At 47.4% G+C, this 17,974-nt stretch overlaps 1 protein-coding gene across 1 annotated transcript in view; it reads right to left on the bottom strand.

The window, feature by feature from the left end:
- Window positions 1-17,726, bottom strand: part of LOC119392893 (uncharacterized) — a 48,950-nt gene extending 31,224 nt beyond the window's left edge. Inside the window, exons 1-2 of the mRNA XM_037659821.2 lie at window positions 17,629-17,726; window positions 10,269-10,314 (exon numbers count right to left, since the gene is read on the bottom strand). The gene's annotated coding sequence lies outside the window, so the exon portion shown is untranslated. The remainder of the gene's footprint in view (window positions 1-10,268; window positions 10,315-17,628) is intronic.
- Window positions 17,727-17,974: the final 248 nt, after the last annotated feature.

The following is a 17,974-nucleotide window of genomic DNA, read 5'->3' as shown; positions in this document are numbered from 1 at the left end:
TGACCTTCTTGTTGTATACAAGCAATTGCACGGCTGTACAGTTTCTGGATTCCAGTCTGGAAGTCCTCTTGCCCAACTGTGTTGAGTTCCTTCGTCACAGCCCTCCGGATCTCCGAAAGTGAGTCGAAATGTTTTCCTTTCAATGTCATTTTGACTTTTGGGAAAATTAAATAGTCCACTGGGGCAAGGTCAAATGAATAGGCGGATGGTTGAAACACGTCACCTGTTTCTTTGCCAAAAATGTCTGTACTTCAATTGCTCTGTAGCACGATGCATTGTCATGCAACAAGAATCAGTCATGCGAATGAACTATTGCCGGCCGGACCCGTTGCATTCTCTGCAGTAAGCATGCTGAAATGTCTCTGTACATTGTAGAATTCACAGTTTGTCCTTCTGGAATGAATTCTTTATGCACAACACCTTGCCAGTCAAAAAAACACCACAAGCATTGTCTTCACAAGCGACTTCTGGATGCGAAGTTTATTTTGTCGTGGGGAATTCTTCCCCACCCATGCTGCTGATTGTCTCTTTGTAGCAGGATCACACGCATAGAAAAGTGATTCATCGCCAGTTATAACATTTTTTTAAAACCATTCTGGGTCATTTTCTGCCAGTTAAACCCACAACTGACACGAAGATACCCGGTCTTCTTTTTGCTCTGTTGTCAGACTGTGGGGCACAAATTTCGAACAAATCTTCCTGTTTTCTAGATCTTGTTCCAGGATTTTCCTGACAGTATCCTTGCTAAAGTTTAGGTCCTGCGCTATCATCCTGAGGGACTGATAGCGGTTTTCAGACAGCATTTCCCGCACTTTTTCAACATTTTTAACAGTTAATTCAAACGGTTACCAGACGGCCAGGTCTAAGGCTGTCCATGACCACCTCCGGACCCTCACGAAACCGTCGATACTATGCAAAAATGTTCGCTTGAGAAAGAGTGTCAGTGTTGTTAGAAGTTTCAATCATGTCCGTGGTCTACGTGGCTGTTTTGCCAAGTTTTATGCAAAACTTGATGGCTACTCTCTGCTCCACTTTGCTATCCATGACGAACAAACTGAACAATGTTCCCGAAATCACTGTAACTCACAAAATTCACACCACAACTTCGTGAATTCTTCACACAATGTACAGCACACTCGCCACTAAAAGCTACAGAGAATAACTGCTTTGTAGCTCCATTCGCTATCTTGCAGTGTTGCCAGTCTCGAAACTTAGTAGACACACTGTGTACAATCGCAACAGGTGTTTTCACCCCTTTTTAATATGCCCTTTTTTATGCCCTTTGTAATATTCTTATGGCCTCGTGTTCAGCAGACTGATTGAAAAAATTTGTGGAGTTGTGAAAAATGCCGCTGCACTCTCCCAGAGTGCACTGTTGAAGTGCGTAATCAAGAGCTCCAGTAGCCTTGGCCGTGCGCTACACTCTATTAATCAGCTGTTGCCGATTCTTGCGTATTTAGTAAAGCAGCATGGTGAAGATTCCCTTTACATTTCATCATCGCCACCAAGATGCCAAAGTCTTTTCAAAGTTAGTTGCATTTTCATTTCAGTCTGAGTACAGTGTAAGTAGCTCAGCAGTAACGGGCATGAAAACGCACTAATCATTCTTTTCAGACCTACTATTTTAAATCACTGAAGAAGCCGTGAAGCAGCAATCAACAGGCCAATTGGTGTACATATTTTAAGGTACTATGAATAAATTCAAGGCAGCTTCTCCTGATATATACACACTCTGAGCACTTTATTTCGGGATCAAAAAGAAATGAAGCCAGCACTAATTTCGTTCATCAGAGCACCGCATTCACAAGTGCAAAATAGGGATGAACATAGTAACTAAAGCATGGTCGGCAGATATGACCCAGCTTTGTCCTGCTCGAGCTGAAAAGTCGACAAAACCATAAAACTTTTCCGGTGACTTGTTGAAGTCTCGTTAAGTTTAATCTCATTGAGCGCAAGTGTTCTGCACACTTGTATATTAGGCTTGTCCTTTTAGAAGCCATGGATTGTTTCAAGGGCTGCTCCATTGTAGCTACGGATACTCACAAGGTACACCTGACATTGTCTGATTGAGCCGGCTGCTCGTTGTAAGTGGGAGGAGTGTCATGCTGCGCAGCAAGCCATATATGCTTTGGGGCTGGCAATGCGAAGTAGCAGGCAGTTAATCTCTCACATCTCTGTGTACCGCACTCCTTTGTGAGCGTTTGACTTACACTTGTCCCACAGAGGTTTCAAAATCTAACTCCTCTATCAGTGGCAGCAATCCAAGAACTGCACTGGATCCTTAGATGACAGTGTTCTTTCAATTTCATGATATTCTGCAAAGACGAAATTCTTGCTGCTGGTGCTGCTGACCTCATCGCCTTCCTTTCAAAATTTTTCACATTATTTTGCCTCTGTGCTTGTTGTTCCTTCTCCCTAGAGGCATCTCTTTGCACGTGTTTTTGGCAGAATGTGCAAATGCCTGCAATGAAAGTACTTTGCACTTAAGAGATGTATAGCAGCTGTTTCTATGAGCCCCTTCTCCTTCACAAACTAGATGTCTGTCAACTGTCATTAGTAGTTTCTGGAGGTCATCAATAATGGCGATGCTGCCACTCAAGTAAGCCTCTTCCACGAGTGTGCGTGCACTTACTGTAGCCAGCTGTTCGTCTCCTACGCACCTTTCTATTCGTACAACCCTGCTAGCTGAGTCAACAGAAAAATGCGACAACATTTTGACAAGTGCTGAAAAACTCCAGACAGCACTTTGACAAAATGTCTCCTGAACGCCCTCTCTTCTTTTCCACTTCTTCTGAGGGCAGCTTCCGGAGGTAGGAAGGTAGGTTTGGAAAGACCTTTGGGATCACACCTTCAAAGAGGCTCCATTTTTCATGTGCCATTTGAGCAACTGCTCCATTGATGACATGAACATAGTTTTCAAGATTATAGTCGTCATGAAAATAGATGTTGCAAACCTTAGACTTCGTTCAGAGCTCTTTGTCAGCACGCGGAATGGCCCTGTTCCATGAACCGTCTCATCGCTGGGAGCAGAGAAGAAATGTTGGACTTGATATCCGTCACATAGCCGCTCGTGCAGCCAGGAACATAGCATGTCGGCATCGTTCACTCACGGACCGCAGTCATCACTATGCGCCTAGGCTATGACAATCGCAAAAAGCACCGAGAGTACAGGAAAACACTCATGTAAACAAATCACCAAAGCACATGCACAGCCACAGACAGAGTGCTGCGCCACCAGCACCGCTCCATTCATGCCGCTCTGACCGATCAAGAAGTGACAGTAACGCCACGAGATGCCAGAAGTGGTGGCAGGTCCACACAGTGACAGGAATTTGAAAACTGAACCTAGTCTAAGGTTGTCCCTGCCATCAGGTTACGTCACCCGGGAACACTGGTGCCATCTCTTGCACTGCAGCACAAGTAGCTGACCTTGGCTTGGCCCGTATCTCATGGGGAAGCTAGCTTACATTGCACCATGTGGTGAAAAGTTATCAGGAGATGCAAGCATCCCCACAAACCCCAAAAGGGGACAAACAACAGTACCAACCCTGTATGCAACAAAATTCAGTAATAATTGCGCATGTATGTAGGAGTTCAAATTGTACAATTCGTGCCCCATGGCTCTTCAAAATAAACTGCTTGCTTCAATAAAACTGCTTTCCACGCTCCTTCGAAAGAAAAATACTTTATCGCTTTCTAAAAACATTACTGTGGTGTAAGGTGCATGTTTGCATGCAGACTCAATACACTGGCAGATTAGTGAAAACGTAAGAGATGAAGTAATTTGCTTTGCAGAAGAGTTCTGCCAATATGTCAGTTATTCAGTGACACATATACAGTGAAAGCTCGTTAATTCACACCTCATTAATTCGAAATTTTGGATAATTCGAAATGGTCGCCGCAGTCCGGTTCGCAGTGCATAGGAGACCATGTGTAAAACGATTTGGTAATTCGAACAGAAATTGCCGCCTCTACGGATAATTCGAAGCGCGCGCCGCCGAGCGTCATCATCGTCAAACACTAGTGGAAGCTTTTACGGCCGAACGATAGGTGGCACGACCGGTTTTTTCGGGGGCAAGGTCATGAAGTGCTGATCCTAGGCGACTTTAATGGCCACATCCAGGAGCTCGACGGTTACACTGACCACAATGGGAGGCTCTTGTTAGAGATGACCCAGGAGCTTTCCCTTGAAATCGCAAACCTCAGAGCAGACTGCGAGGGCACGTATACGTGGTGCGCACGGGGCCTGAGCTCATGCATCGACTATGCCCTTGTGTCACCAGGTCTTGGCAAGAGCCTCCGGAATGTGCATGTTGATGAGGAAGGCCGGCACAGTTTGGGCAGTGACCATAATCGCCTCAGGCTGCAGTTTGAAGCATCTCCTTGGCGTCAAAAGGTGAAGAAACACGAGCCTGCTACGCGGTTTCTCCCCGACGCGGCCTACGAGGAAGTGGCCAATGATTTTGAACTATGCCCCGGCCGCGAACAAGCAGATACCTATGAGCAGTACATTGCCCAGCTCCGCCAGATCATGCGGAAACACGAGAAGATTGTCAAGGCGCGTCGAGGGTTTAGCAGAAAGAGTTGGTGGGATGGGGAGGTCCAAGGAGCAATAAAAGCCCGCCGAACCGCCAACCGATGTCACCGCCAGTGTGTAAAGAGGCCCCACAGCGAGGATGTCCAGGCGACATGGCAGGAATATCTGCGGCGAAAACGGGAGATGCAGGCTATCACACAACGGAAGATAGCAGAAGCCAATCACAAGACGCTCCATGCAATCAAGTCTGCAGGCAGAGGAGCAGCGGCCAAGTTCTGGACATATGTCTCTCGGCTCGATGGCAAAGCAACACAACCGGAAATTCGCACAGAATCAACAGGGGACAAGACCACAGATCTCCACCGAGCCTTAACCGACTATCTTCACCAACTGTACGCGCAGCCACACCCCAGTACACATACTGAACTCCCCTGCCCAGATGTCTCAGAACCGACTGGCACAGGCCACCAGAAGTGGACAGTGGCAAGGAGCGCCATTGACAGGGCTATCTCCAAGATAGGTGCCCGCACTCCTCGGGGCTTCGACGGCATTCCTGCAGGGCTGGTGAAACGCCTCGGTGCTGGTGCACGGGCCCAGCTGGCCGATTTCTTCAGCGAAATCCTAGCTGGTGGCCCTATCCCAAGTGACTGGCTACGTGGCAAAGTAATCCTGCTCCCGAAAAGGGGGGTAGACCCCGGCCTCCTACGAGACTACAGGCCGCTCACAATCACAAGTGTTGTGTACCGAGTGTTCGCACAAGTTCTCAAGGTCTGGATGACTACGTGGGCCGAAGAGGGTGGTCACCTCACGGAGTTACAGAACGGTTTTCGACGAGACCGACGGCTGGAGGACAACCTTTTTGTCCTTACCCAATGTATAGAGGTTGCACGAAAGGAGGAACGGGGACTGATTGGCTGCTTCCTAGATGTGTCAAAGGCCTATGACAGTGTACCACACGAGCTATTACTACAGCATCTAGAGGCACTTGGAATGCCGCCCACATGGACTGGATTGCTCGGACGCCTGTATAGAGATAGCTCTGTTGTGGCAACCCTAAACGGAGCCTACTCAAGTGAGGTGAGGGTGGGCAAGGGATTAAAACAAGGCTGCCCTCTTTCACCCTTACTCTATATGTTGTATACCGCCGGTGTAGAGCGCAAAATACTAGCCTCTGGGGTGGGCTTTGTGGTGGAGCGCATAAGCGATGGGCTCAAAGAACAGCAAACCCTGCCGGGACTCGTATTCGCTGACGACATTGTGCTGCTGGCGGGAAACAGTGGCGACCTGCAGACCCTCGTTACCAGCTGTGCCGAAGCCATGGCGCCACTGGGACTGCAGTTCAACACGAAGAAATCGGCGGTGGTCAACTTCTCTGGCCCGGGGCTTCCTGGTTTGCTGACACTGCCAGATGGAGGACTGCTGCCCGAAGCACCTGAGTACCGATACCTCGGGGTGAACTTCTGGGCACAAGTAGATTATACAGCAAACCACGAGAGGCACTTGAGACAATCATCCCAGAGGGCCGGCCAAGTACTCCGTAGGAGGTGCCTGTGGGGTTTCAACCACCCCATTATGGTGCGCGAACTATGGAAGGCGGTACACGTGCCGGCGCTGACTTTCGCTAATGCAGTGATTTGCCCCGCTGCGCAGACCCGGGAGTGGCTTGAACGCAGTCAGCGCGCCGTGGGACGACTGGCTCTGGGGTGCCACGGCAACGTTGCCAACGAGGCAGTCCAGGGTGATTTGGGTTGGTCCTGTTTCGAAGCGCGGGAAGCTCGGAGCAAGCTGTCCTACGAAGGCAGGTTGCGCCTGATGCAGCCACATCGCTGGGCACGGCGAATATTTGATTATGTTCACCGCAACGGCATCCGCACCAGATGGTCGAAAAGACTGCAGCACCTAAGCAGGAAATACGGCTTCTATGCGAGCCCTGTGCAGGAGGACACCGAGCGTAAGTGGTCCAAAGCAGTGAAGACCCAAGTGCGAATGACGGAGGCTGACACTTGGCGGCGAGACATGGAGGAGAAGAGTACACTGAGGATCTATAGGGAATCCAAACAGGAAATCCATGTCGAACCTCTATTCGACAATAGTGTAGCCAGCAGCCTCCTCTTCGAAGCACGAGCCGGCGCTCTCAGAACTCTGGCATATCGCCGGCGCTTTGATGACAGTGTGGGAGATGCAATGTGCCGTGTATGTGGTGCCGACGAGGAGACAATCGAACACTTGGTCATGAACTGCGAGGGCCTCACAACAGCACCTACAGATGGCACCACCTTACAGCAGGCGCTTGGCTTCTCGCCCAACGACGCTCCTGGTGGTGGCGGAGTGGCTACGACCAAGAAGCGACTCAGTGAGTGGTGGACAAAGGTGCGCGCACATTGACATGTCGAAGCTCTCCCCGTTGAACATGTGCATGTACAGTGGTGGTCAGATGTGTGTGTAGCCACTTACGTGTACGCGCTATAGTTTTCTTTCTTTCTTTCTTTAAGTCCTTAGGCCAGGGCATCGGTTGATGCCCGCCCGTTACAAAGGGTGAGGCCATAAATCCAATCCAATCCAATCCAAGCTTCAAGTGGCCTCCGAGCAAAGGGCGAGCAAAGTATGGCCTCCGAAATCCAGGGAGCAATTTTTTTTTTTTTCCGTAGCCCTCCCGCTATCTCAGCGCCTGGCGCCACTTGTATACGCGGGACCCGCGGGACGCTGAGGAGTCGGCGGAGTAGTCCTAGCAGTCCTAGGCCGCACCCGGCAGCGTCACTTTGTTCCTCGAGCACGTTGTTCGTTCACGCCGTCAAGCCATCTTATTCCGCATCGAAGTTGCAAGATGCCGTGGGGAAACTACTGCGCGAAGACTGTCAAGGAGAAAGTGGAGATTTTGCGAGAGGTTGACCAAGAGAACTCGAACAAATACGAAATTGCGAGGAAGCACGGCATACCTCCGAGCACGTTGTCAACCTACATACGCAACAGGACGGCCATTGAAAACGCCTATGAAGCCGAGGATTTTGGTGCCAGTCGAAAAAGGCTAAGGACAGCGAAGTTCCCGGAACTGGAGTCGGCTTTGATTATCTGGGTTAAAGAAATGAGAGCCCAGAGTATCGCATTGAGCGGCCCTATCATCATGGCCAAGGCAGCCGATTTCGCCCTGCTCTTGGACATTGAAGACTTTGTCGCCTCCGAGGGATGGTTTCATCGTTTCAGGGAGCGGCACAATCTCGTATTCCGCACGTTATCCGGCGAGGCAAAGGAAGTGGACGCCGAAACATGCGCTACTTGGAGAAGCGACACCCTGCAGCAGTACTTGGAGAGCTACTCACCACAGGATGTGTTTAACGCTGACGAGACAGCGTTATTTTTCAAGTTGCAGCCAGACAAGACGATCACCTACAAGGGAGACAGCTGTGCCGGCGGCAAGCGCAGCAAAGAGCGTGTCACTGTTCTGGTCGCCGCAAATATGACCGGTACGGAAAAGGTCCCCCTTTTTGTGATTGGCAAAGCACTCAAGCCACGGCGCTTCAAAAACATTCGGTCACTGCCGACGGAGTACGCCGCAAACAAGGAAGCCTGGATGACAGGTGACCTATTCAGGAAGTGGCTACTGAAATTCGACAGGCGAATGGAACTGGGCGGCGGACGCGTTCTTCTTGTCGTCGACAACTGTTCGGCGCACAAAGTCGACGTTGAGCTGAGAGCAACAAAGTTAGTGTTCCTTCCAGCAAATACGACTGCGGCCCTACAGCCAATGGACCAGGGTGTGATAAGGAACATCAAGTGCTTTTATAGGCGTCACATGCTGGAGAGAATGATTTTGTGCGCGGGCGACAGGAAGGACTTCGGCATTACGCTGCTCACTGCCATGCACATGTTGGTGCGCGCATGGGAACAGGTGACCACGACCACAATCGCAAACTGTTTCCGCCACAGTGGATTTGCAGCTGGAAGTGCGCAGGATAGTTGTGACGTCGACGTGGACGGGGCTGAGGAGCTCATGCCAGTGGCATTGCGCGACACTCTTCGGGGCGTACGTTTTGCCGATTATGTTGAAGTTGACACCGGTGCATCGGTGTGTGGTGCCCTGACTGATGAGGACATTATCGCTCAAGTAGCCGGTGCGCAGCCTGTTGCTGAAGAGCCAGAAGGTGAGGAAGACAAAGATGACGAAGCGCCTGTGCGCCCGTCAGCTTCTGCGGTGATGGAGGCACTTAATGTGGCGCGTCTCTTCTTCAGCTTTGAAGAGGGTGAAGAGGATTCCCTGCGCCGCGTCCGCGCGCTGGAACAGAGACCCGCAGCTGTGGCATTCAGAGAAAAGAAGCAGATGGTCATCACCGACTTTTTTGGCCAATAAATATTTTTCGTGCCCCCACCCCCGAAATCCACCCATTTTTGCTCACTTTCATTATTTCGAATTTTGTTTAATTCGAAATTGCTCAGTGTTCCCGTGGAATTCGAATTAACGAGCTTTTACTAATCAATACTAATAAATATATCAATACTTGCAGTGTCTTTTTGTTAAAGTTATGGAAAACCAATTTTCCATACCATTATTCCATTGATGATAGCACAAGAAAAAAATGCATCTGAAAAATATGCGCCTCAAAAAAAAGGAAAAAAAAATTGTGCTGGATGTGCTGGTAAAGCCAAAACTGAAACTGCCTGCAAGCAGGTTGCTTGACATAGTAATACATGTGCAGAAGCGCTACCTACAGAAGATATTCGGGCAAGTGGGAACAGCACTGCCTACGCTGATTTGGCTGGGGCTGCGACTGATAGTTATCTCAGGGTATGGTACACCTATCTCTTTGCACTCCAAGTGCTACCATAACCACTTTTGTTGCTTAGCCATGCAAATGATGGAAGTGCAGCCAAATGCCACTCCCATCCCAAAAATAACTTAATAAAGGTGCATCAAATTTTCTTCTGTGCAGAAAAGGCCATTCAATTTCGTTTCCAATAAAGCATTCCAGCAGAAACATGTTTGCAGTTAATAAGCACATGCAAACACATAAATAATGTTCATAGCAAGTATGTAACAGACCACACATGCTGTTCACTGAGCTTAAAAGGGCCCTGAACCACTTTTCCAAGTAATCGTCGAATGACCTCAGTATCAAAGCTTATTGCCTCATGAACTGATCAATGAAAAAATTTTTCAAACCCCTCAGGAACGAGTGAAGTTACAGGGATATGTACCATGCTTTAATCACTTTCTTCTTGCATCCCGAAGAGTGCACTGGAAGCTATATGGGGAGCGATGACATAGGAAGCTACGCCAGTGTGCATCATGACCTCAAGCGCGCGTCATAAAATGCTATCGCGCTGTCCCAGTGTGATTCCAGTTTGCGCTACTGTTGCCACTGTGTAGATTTAGTAGACTATAGCATGTGGCAGCACCGTATGGCAAGAAGTGAATCTGATCCAAACGCCACTCTGGGTTTATGTCAGCTACCAGCCAATAGCAGCAATCTGCTCTATGACGAAATAGAGCCGGCGCAGACCCTCCAAAGAGAGTGTGGACAGGTCTAAGAGAGGGCACTTGAGAACGTGATAACTGTGCGCTCTGCTTGTGAACTCTCCTTGTTCCACATAACCTTCGCTGAGCTGTTCAAAGCAGTGTCTGCTTTCCGCTGTATTCGTTTTTTTAACCAAGCACGAGGGGTGGTTGAGGACACCTTTAAACAGTTAAATTCCATGTACAATCAGACTACTCGATTCAGGGCTCAAACATACTCACTCAAGAAAGAGGACGTCAGCTGATGCCAGACACTCCACAAGAACATCTGCACAAACATGAGTGCGCACTTAGCAACAGTCTGGCAAACCTAGCAGCAAAAGCACGAGCACATACAGTACATGAAGGGCAAATAATTTTTCACGTCACAGGAAAATAGACTGCATTTACATTAATGATTGTGGCTACGGTTAGGCAGAAGAAACACAAATACTACAAGCTAAGAAACCACACCTTTTCTTCACATCTGTCCAAATGAACCAAAACGCCATTTCAACATGTGAATTGTTTTAGCTTCCTAAAACATAACTATGGTTGCTTGATGTAACGTTAGCACTTGAAAAATGAACTGTTCAATCATTACACCAAAAAAACATCTCGAAAACTTATTTGAAGAAAAGTGCAAGGCAAAAAAATTACAGTGATATTGCGCACACGAGTTAGATAAAACTCATACAGTGAAACTCCAGTCATACATCACTGCTGGTGCAAATATTGGTGCGAGAAGAATTTGTAATATTCTCCAGCCGAAAAGCATTGCTTAGAATACAAAAACGATCGGCTGTTTCTAATATATTTCTTTGCTGTTGTGGATCATACAAACGCACGAGCAACACTGGCAGTGCAGCGTACACAATGCTGCCGTGTACGCGATACACGATACCGGAGTGCAGCGTGCATGCCATGCTCCCAAAAATCTGCACTCATTCTCTGAACGAGAGTTTCCTGAACCAGATCAAAAAAATGCTGTCACCGGGCTACCCCGAAATGGAAGTCATGACAGCCTGCCATAATTTGATCAAATGGGTCAAGGTGTCAATGAGGAAAAAAAAATAAAAAAGAGAAGGTCCGCAATGAAAAAAGGCCAGTGGTTGTACTTTATATACATAAAGTTTCACACTGCCTGAACAATGTAGGAAGCAGGTATGGGGTGCGTGTGGCCTTATTTGCCCCCAATAAACTTGCCACTATCTGCTCTAGGGGTGCCACATTACCACTATAAAAAAAACCGGCTCTTCGAAAGGGGAGAGGGGGTTCATACAGGTGGTTGACTTTATGCTGAAACAAAGATGCCATGTTCAGTCATTGACACGCAATGTCATGTATTGTAACATTGTTTGCCTAGTCAGAAATCAATGTGATGTACATGTACAAAAAAAAACACAGCTAACCAACTATTCTGTTGGCACAAAAATAAATAAATGTCATCTACCACTGGCGTAGGCGTTGGGGAGGTTCAACCCCACCCCCTTCCCCGAAATTTTTCAATCGTTGTACGCAAACATACAACCCCCCCCCCCTCAAAACATTTCTGGCTACGCCATTGCCATCTACATATGTGCCATCCATTTAGAACGTAAAGCCCTAGCAATTATTATTAATACATGTAGTCCACGGCCAGGAGCAAGCTCTCGTTCTCAGGTTGAGATATCCAGTCTTTCGGAACAGACATTGACATAATTTTCGCTGCTTCGAAGGCGGAGGATTTTCACTCATGATGCAAGCACGTAACCACTGATGTTCATTTTTGCTCTATTTAATTTATTGGTAAAATTGAACGAATCTTGCTTCGAGTTTTTATGGGCACAAGATAGAAATTGGTTCAAAGTTGTGTGAGAGTTCAGTGACTGACAAAAATGTTTAGTATAAGCTTCGTAGTTGTTGAATTTACGCTTATAAAATGCCAAAAGAAAGTATTAACCATTATACGATGGCAAAAAAAAACGGCAAATGGCGGCCAGTCTTGGGTGCGGACCGGCAACCGGCCCACTGTTAAAAAAAAACCGGGGCGGGCCGATCGAAAACCGGGCAGGTGGCAACCCTAATCCACTCCTGTTTGCATAAGGAACTTAGAGCGTGGGTAAAACTTGCAACTCATGTTCTGAGAAGCAAAAAGACAGATATATTAGATACAAGTCAGCTGTTGTTTATAGGTTGCCATTGTCATGCGGGCGTGTATATATAGTGGAACCCTGATTATATGACTTTGAGGGGACCACGCAAAACCACCGTATAATACGGGCATCGTATAATCGAAAAATTAAGAACATAGGCAGTGACACTCAGTCTTGTCCAAAAAACGGGTACAGACCGCTTGAATAAGCCCGCGGTACGATCCTGCATTTCTCCGAGGAAGGTAGGTTAAATTATTTTTTAAAAATCACAGCTAACCATTGAAGGACGTGTGAGCGAATCTTTATTCTCAACTTGAAAAAAAATCTAATCCAACATGCATCTTCCTCCGATAAATCGAGTCCGAAAATTGCCTGCGCGTAGAAACGAAACCAAAACCGCATTGGCGACAGCCTTGCATCAGAAGAAACAGATACAGTGTCATCGCGATCACATGATAGCGATGGAGCACATGTTGAGAGTTTGCATAGGATGCTCTCGTGCCTGACTGAGCAGTGCGCATTGTAATTGTTTCCTTGTGAAGCACAGTTGGTGATGTGCTGCTGCTATTATGAAGGCTCACATCAAGGGAAAGTTATTCTGCACGGTGAAGATAGCTGCGTTACATCCTTTTTGAGTGCTCGAGGCCTGTGACCGAGTACAGCAAACAGAGGGAGATCTTCAGCTGTACGCCACCCAGGAACAGTTCCCATGGGCCGAAAACGTGAAAATATCGAGATCTCAAATACGAGTTTGTCGACTAGCTGAAGCTACTCGGTGTAGATAGAGCTTGTCTAGGTAACAATCCGGGATGTGCCTCGATCGAGGCATATCCATAAATGACCTTAAAGCCAAGGAAACTGGATGACAGCACCAAGTGACTACCAGGAGAATAAATTTTCCATTCTGTGAAGGGATACTGTAGATGTCTCTTTGCTTTTTTTCTTAATCGTCAACCTAACGGCACATAAGTTTTTATTTTGCGCCCGTGAATAAATATTTGGCCAGTGTTAGATTAGAGTAAAAAAGGCGTTTCTTTTCTCGGATGGTATCAGAGAGTCGTCATACAACGTGGGAACGTGGGGTCAGCGTAAAAATTGCATCGTATAACCGAGGTTTTAATACATTATTTCTATGGGGGTTTTGCAGGGACCAAACCGATTCATCGTAAAGTGCGGGTATGTCACAAACCGGTAGACGTATAATCGAGGTTCCAGTGTATTGGACAAACCGGGCGATGCGTGAATATTAGATTGAAAGAACTTCTGTCTTTGTTGAGGGCTACAGGCGGTTTGCACCCTCCATCGCACTGCTAAGAGTGTGGATGTGAACCCATGGTAAGGGAAACCGATTGTTTGTTCCAGCATAAACATCAAAACACAAGGGAGATAATGGAAGCTATGACAGTACTCATGGATTCAAACCAGACATCAAATTTTCTGGTATAACGACTGGTATGCACTATTGCTCGAGATAACCCCGTCATGTCACGACGAATCTGGTCTCTAAAGATAATGTTGGCTCTGATCTACGCCTTCGAGTCAAAATTACGCCGATATTACCCAAACTGAAGACGGTGGAAATGAAAGTATGTGCGTTACTTAGCTCTAAATTGTCCTGTTTCAATCCGTGAGTACTGCGCATTAACAGCGAAGGGGAGAGGTGCATCTGTCTGTTGCCTTAGCGAAAAGTAGGTGCGATTTTGAAATTTGAGTGTCATCTTGATTAAGGCGGGAAAAGGTTTCTTTCACATTTATGTTGGTTAGTCTTATTTGTTTGTTTGTTTCTAAACGCACGTGTATAGTCCACGTGCTCTGGCATGTTTACATCACTTGGATGATTGTGCTGCACATGTGCAGTCGTTCTGTTGAGGCGTGGTTGGCTTTTGTATTTATTCGTCTCGTTTTTTATAATAACCGTAGTTCTGAGTCAGCGCTCATGTCATTACATTCTTTGAACTTCGTCCTTGTCTGTTTAGCACTGTAAGCTGTTAAAATGAACCTTCACCAACTAGCCCAGATTTTCCTTCTTGTACTGGTCCTTCAGAAGAGCACTGACGTTTTCATAAACTGCGCATTTTGGTGCGAGCTCACTGCAGCTGCTTAGTGCTTCAGTGTAGTGCCTCAACTGCTCCCACATAGCCAGGGCTCTCTCCAGCACTGGCACATCCTCCATCCAATGGTGAGATACGAAAGGAAGTGAAAACTCACTACTCCTTGTCTCTTGAACAAAAACTGGCTGAGGTTTAACTCCTGGAAGCCTAGTTATCACAAGCAAGAGGTACCGTATTTTCTCGCATATAACCCGCACTCCTAACTCTGAACTCCCCGAAAAAAAGAAAAAAAGTCCTCGCGTATAACCCGCAATGCTTAGCTTAAAAAAACTGTTTTGGGAAGTCACAACTGCACAGTCACAATCTCGTTTACAAAAGAACTTTATTTGGAAGCGATCGCCGCAACGTTGACGGCGCCGATTCCCGTTCCTTCAATCATCGCCGACTCGCCGCTGTCGCTGCTGCCATCCGAGGCTTCGTCGCCGCTCTCGAAGACGCAATCGTCTTAGGTCACAGACGAAGTCACCATTCATCCACGCGTTATCTTCGGTTCGCACAACAATCCCTGATGGCAGGTGGAGTGCAGAGTAGCGTTTTGCGCTTGAAGATTACGTACGGGCGCAGTTTGGTACCGTCCGCCTAAGCGCACAACATTACTGTGCAGCGTAGTTTGGTGTTTCCGCCCGTCAGTACGCTTACAGATTTCGAGCCCTTTTTCTGCAAATTGGTGCCCATTGGCATCTCGAAGTACACCGGCGTTTGATCGGCATTTCCCACCTGGGAGAGCAAATAGTTGTGGCTCCTTCCACAGCCCGATGACGTAACGTTGATAGCTCAACAGCTTATCCTCGCCAGGCGTTGGGAAGCCGCTGGCACATAGTCATTCGCCGCCGCATCGAAAATCCGTGCCTGGCCATGAATCGCTGGAGCCATCCACGGCTCGCCCGAAACTTGCATGAGATGTTCATCTCGCGGGCCAACCTCAGCGCGGACCAACCTCAATAATTTGACAAGCTGCGTCTCAAGAAGGGGGTAGGCACCAGTCTTCGGGCCGCAAAATGCTCGCTTCTCCTTGTGTGCACTTTCGAGAGAGGCCTTTTTTTTTCGCCAGTCGCGAATGCAGGACTCGTCGACGTCGTGCCTCCTCGCAGCAGCTCTGTTGCCGATTTCTTCCGCAGCAGCTGTAATCTCAAGTTTTTCTTTCGCGGTGAAAGATTGCCACCGAGACCCACTCATGGTGCCTCATCAGACAAGGCTGACCAACGGTGCAAACTGGCCACAACCTGACTCGGAGACAGACGCTGCCAAGTCACTGTTGTGACGCTGTTGACCAAATCAAACAAAGCACGCAAAAAGTGAATAAACACGCTACGAGGGATCTGTCTATGGCCTGTGTTGCTTTTATTGGCTTTGCACCAGACGATGCCGATGGGGATGCGGACTGCACGGCAGGCCATGCATTGCCGTGAAGCCGACCCTCTGCTTCCGGATTATTCGCAGATAACCCGCACCCTCACTTTTCAGGCGATTTTTTCAAGTTTTGGTGCGGGTTATATGCGAGAAAATTACAGTATGTTTAGCTTGGCTTTTGCAATGACTATGCACACAGCGTTTCATTAAAGTTCAGCTTTATTGCAAATTTGATGGCAAAACCACCCAGAGGTATCATAGATCTCGAGAGCGCTTGCAATGGATGGAATGAGAGATGCGAGAGAAGGTGGGTGGCACAGCAAACACATTATGCCCCAATACGGCAAACCAAGTGCATAAACTCAGAACTTGCACAACAAGCGTTGTCTTGAATATGTTCAGTACTTGCCGGAAAGCCCTGCTTAACCACGTGCTAAGTCGGCGTGACGAGTGCCGCTGAACCCCGCAAAGCGGGTTCACATCTGCCACGAAAGTCACATCTGCCACGAAAATAACTTCGTTATGTCCGAAAATTCCTTATAAACGGTTATATGTAGCACTGTATCTATGACACGACTATTCTTCATTTACTTCGTTATAACCGATAATTCGTTATATCCGTGTTCATTATAACGAGGTTGAGTGTACTCGAAATGATGACGAGGAAAACAAAGGCCTGTGGCGGGAGAGACTGTCCAGCTTTGCCCAATCCGTCTGCGTGTGTAAATGGTGTGCTACATAAAAACATCCGCCGCTTTATCAAACGCAACGTTTGCTGCCGCATGGAGCAATCGTTCCTAATTGTGCCACATCACGTCGCCTACAAAGCTCACGCCGTCACTAGACGCTTGCTGTACCATACAAACATGTTTGCTATAAGCGTCATAGTGCCCACATTTCTCCTGACCACACATGGGTGCGGTGACAGCAAGCTGCTTTCATCTCTGAAGGCAATGCATCTGTGTGGCAACACATCACCTGTGTGGCAATGCACCTGAAGGCAATGCATCAAAATGTGTCAATTGATCTCTCAGCAAAGTGGAAAGAACAAAGCACACAATGAAATGTGTTAATAGTGTACTTCAGAAGTTGTGAAGGCGCACAAAAATAAAGACACAAAAGAAAAGAGTTCAATTATCAATTTCAGAACGCACCAACTAGCTTGCAAAAAAGTACTTCGTGAGTGTATTTTTGATCTTCGTCACCAAAAAATCCCTGGATCATCACCACAAGAATTAAACTTCTGCCAGAATTATGACGAGCTGCACAAGCAGCATATCTCAGCTTGTGTACTGCTCAAGATATCGTAGACCTTTCAAATTTAAAGCTTTGCCCCACTGCATTTTACTGCCCCAAATTAAGCAGGGAATTTGCAAGAATGCTGTGTCCTGACAGCTACGACTCGAAGGCAGCACAAGCCCTGCTAAAGAATTTAACACTGGTCATTAACCAGGCTACAAAAATTGAGGCAAGAACCGAGGATTGGAGTTAAAAGCCTTGAACGACAAATCCTAGCAAGCAACACTGTCAGTAGCAAGTACGGCTCTTTGATGCGTTTTTTACAACATAAGCTCGCAAAATAATGTTCCTTTAGAATGACTGGTCAGCTAAAATGTTTCTTGGCAGACACACGATCACCTCGTTTCTTTAAAGGCAAACTGGAATGCCTTGATGTTAATGATCTTTTTCTTATTCTGCTAGTGAGCCAATATAATCCCTCACCTGAAAAGCAGGCAAGACTTAGGGTCTGCATTTTCCATTGATATGAAGGACTAATCTTATTTTGTCCCTCATGACAAACTGTCTTGTGCAGTCAGAACAATGCGTGAGGAAAATGAAGCACTGTGCTTGCAGAATGGATCAGCTGTCTGTGTTGATGTGTTTACCCAAATCTCCATGTGTGGCCTAAACCAATGTGTTGACGTAAATCTGCACATTTTCTTCCTGCACTCCATGAACATCTCTGTCCGACCTAACAGCTAACCAGATCCCTGCCATCCCGCTCACCAGGCAAGTGAAGTTGGGCACAGAGTGGGGCAGCTGGCGTGCACAACAAGGGCAGTAATGCAGTGGGTTGCAGCCATGCGTAGCGACACTTGCTTGGCTTGCAGCATGACAGCCTTCAGAGAGCCCAGTACCTTTGAGACAGAGTCTGCCTCATTAGGCAGCGGGGGACGAGTTTGCCAGGGCCAAGGGCAGCAAGTGGCACAGGTCCTCTGTAAAAAAAAAAGCAAGCATGGACTGCAATTACAGAGCTGAAATTCATTCTGGCAGAACAGCGCAGAAAATGGGACTATGAGCACGCAGGACACAGCGCTGATTCCATCCTTACAATTCAGGATCGATACTTTTA

Source organism: Rhipicephalus sanguineus, chromosome 1, assembly GCF_013339695.2.
Source record: "Rhipicephalus sanguineus isolate Rsan-2018 chromosome 1, BIME_Rsan_1.4, whole genome shotgun sequence".
In the NCBI taxonomy this organism is placed as follows: Eukaryota; Metazoa; Arthropoda; class Arachnida; order Ixodida; family Ixodidae; genus Rhipicephalus; species Rhipicephalus sanguineus.
The sequence above is the reverse complement of the archived record's forward strand: the minus strand, read 5'-3'. Positions and strand labels throughout refer to the sequence as shown.